Source organism: Pinus tabuliformis, chromosome 5_2, assembly GCF_031772625.1.
Source record: "Pinus tabuliformis cultivar Carrire ecotype Pingquan chromosome 5_2, CPIR1, whole genome shotgun sequence".
NCBI classification, from domain to species: domain Eukaryota; kingdom Viridiplantae; phylum Streptophyta; class Pinopsida; order Pinales; family Pinaceae; genus Pinus; species Pinus tabuliformis.
Window position 1 is genome coordinate 184,765,900 of NC_142306.1, and position 3,234 is coordinate 184,769,133.

The following is a 3,234-nucleotide window of genomic DNA, read 5'->3' on the forward strand; positions in this document are numbered from 1 at the left end:
ATATATTGAAATTGAAAATTTAAGTTGTGTACTCTACATAATCCAAGTCTCCAAGAAGACTTTCAAGGTATTGCATCCATATTTGCATTAAAATATGTAATTTAAACAATGAAAATTTATGCATTAAAAAACATAATTTAAACACTAAAAAATTCACATACTATCTATCTATATATATATATATATATATAGCTACTAGAGTGATTAAATATCTTGGGGTGCAATTCTTTTTTCAAATTTTGCACTCTAGAAGAGATTTGCATATCAAGAAATTTGATCCCTCTAAGTTCATAGCAAATCCTTGATTAAAGCAATCCAGCTCCTGAACAGTAGAGTTCGTTTATAAATTCGTGTCAGTGGAGCTAATTCTTCTCATCTTAAAACAGAACTGAATTGCTTTCAGTCGACAGGTGTAAATGGAGAGCCATAGGCAGCATGTAGCAATCTTTCCGTCGCTGGGGATGGGTCATCTCATCCCCATGGTGGAGCTTGCAAAGAGGCTGGCACTCCACCATGGCTTCTCTGTCGCCTTCATGATGCCCAAATGGATGACTGCCTTTCCCCGCGAAAGCCTATATGCGCAACGCCTGGTGTCCTCAGCTGTGGAAAGGATACGGTTCGTCGAGCTCCCTGATGTGGAGATTGAAGGGGACGTTACAGAAATGAATCACCGAATTCTCTTATCTTTACAAATGGAGAAAACGAAATTTTTTCTGGAAGATGCTCTCAGGTCCTCCTCGTTTCCTTTTTGCGCTTTCATCACTGATATGTTCTGCACCACCATGTTCGATGTGACATCCAAACTAGAAATACCTTCCTACATATTCTTCACTTCCCCGGCTTCTCTGCTCTGCCTCATGTTATACCTTCCAGCACTTGTTAAAAAGATTGAAAACTCATTCAAAGACGTTGACCTTCCTATTGAAGTGCCGGGCATTCGACCGATTGCAGGGAGAGATATGCCCGGCCCCATTCTTGACAGATCTGACGAAATTGAATTTAACTGGTTCCTCCAACATTGCTTTCGATTTCATGAAGCGCGCGGAATTTTGATAAATAGCTGCGAGGATATGGAGGTTGAGCCAATAAAAGCTCTCGTGGAAGGAAAGGTTCTGAGTGCTGCCGAAATGCCCTCCATTTATCCCGTGGGGCCGATTATATCTTCGTCTTTATTCTCATCTGATGAGGCCGTGGAGGATAACCAGTGCCTGAAATGGCTGGACCACCAGCCCGCCTCGTCCGTTCTGTTCGTTGCCTTCGGGAGCGAAGGCACTCTGTCGGACGATCAGGTTCGAGAACTTGCCCTAGGACTCGAAGCAAGCGGGCAGCGCTTCATTTGGGCGTTGCGGGGGCCTGCGCCAATTCAGCCCACAACGGCCGAAGAAGACATAAGTCATCTTCTACCTGAGGGCTTCGAGAGTCGAACCAGGGATCGAGGACTTGTGGTTCCTTCATGGGCGCCTCAGATTCCTGTTCTTTCTCGTCCATCTACTGGCGGTTTCCTTTCTCACTGTGGTTGGAATTCGTCCATTGAAAGCATTTTACATGGAGTGCCCATGATCGCTTGGCCTATATTTGGCGAACAGCGGATGAACGCTATTTTTCTAGTGGAGGAGAAGCAGGTGGCCATTGAACCGAAAAAGGGACCGAATGGATTGGTGAGCAAAGAGGAAGTGGAAAGAGTAGTGAGAGAATTAATGGAAGGAGAAAGCGGAGTGGAAACAAAGAAGAGAATGAAGGAATTGATGCAAACGGCCCACAATGCAATCAGTGAGGGAGGGAGTTCATACAACACCATGGCCACTCTAAACAGGAGGATTGTACTAACACGCCTTCATCTACTTGAGAAATTTCACATAGGAATAACAAATTGGGAGAAAGCCCCATCGTTGATCTCCACCACCGTTTTGAAAAAATTCGAAAGATTTATGATAGTGGTTACCATGTGCAATGTTCTCATATATATATCTATTCGTTTCTCAAGTGTCATAGCTTAGCTTAAAAAAGGTTTAACAGATTTAAAAAAAAGGTTTAACAGATTTAAAAAGAAAATGAGAAGAAAATTTCTATGTCAAATAGAAAAAGTGAAAATGAAATATTAAATAATTAAATTGAAATAGAAAAAGTTGTAAACATAAAATATTTATCTTTCTAGTTACTAATTAAAAATGTTCCTCTCAGTTTTAAATATTATTATTCTAGGTCTCTCAACAATAGGCCACCCCCACATTGGGAGACCACAAGGGATTACAAAACACTCTATCAACTCAATTTTCTCACTCACTTAACTATCTCAATCAATAGCTCTCTTTCTCCCCTTAATCTACACAACCCAAAAGGGGTTCTTGGTCTGAATTGGAGCAGATTAGTAATGTTGTGCTAATTCCCCATTCAAAATTAAACCCAAGATGCTTATCATTTGCTTTTCAAGTGCTTAAGGATTCAAGAATTTTTCTTAATTTACATATTTTCATGAGAGTTTCTTATGTAAATGTTATGAACAATTTAACATAAAAAATATGTTGAACAACAACAATATAACAACAATGAACATCAAAATATAACACACAATAAGCACATGATAAAGGAGTTCACCCCTCCTGGGCTACGTCTCCTTGGTCCAACTTCCAATGGCTTGGGCCTCTCTATTATGCTCAAATTACATCAAAAGTGTGTTTACAACGCTCATATATCTTTAAAACCTGTCTCAATGAGTTCAGAATACCCAAAAACCACTAGAATTGACTACTTTTGCATCAAATTTGGATAAGAAATGGAGTTATGACTTCTCCTAATTCTTCCTCTAATTGTTCCACAAAATGCTCTAAACCGACAGAAAACTACAAATTATCCAAAAAATCCGCTAACCGGGCAAGAATTTTGCCGCACCGCGGGCCATATCATGTCGGCCTTATCGCAGATTGCAATCGGCAAGTTTCAGCAGGTCAAATGTCTTGTTTACCTGGCAAAATGTTGCGATTGCGATATCACAGATCCGTCGGAGTTTTAAACTATGACATATAATGTTATCGCGTCTAGGGTCTTTCACATTCGGGACTTAACTTGCACTGGACCGATTCTTGTTACTGTTGTGATTGCGATATGCAATCGCATCACATCGTGTCACTAACCTTGCTAGGGTCGGGGCCGATACCCGTTCTCTGATCCCTTTCACCGAGTGTGATTATGATTTGATCGCGTCACAACCCAACCTATTGGGGGCCGATTTGAAAC

The 3,234-nt window shown here is 40.8% G+C and overlaps 1 pseudogene; it reads left to right on the forward strand.

Annotated features, from left to right (window-relative positions):
• Window positions 1-325: 325 nt before the first annotated feature.
• LOC149158165 (hydroquinone glucosyltransferase pseudogene) lies at window positions 326-2,002 on the forward strand (annotated as a pseudogene).
• Window positions 2,003-3,234: the final 1,232 nt, after the last annotated feature.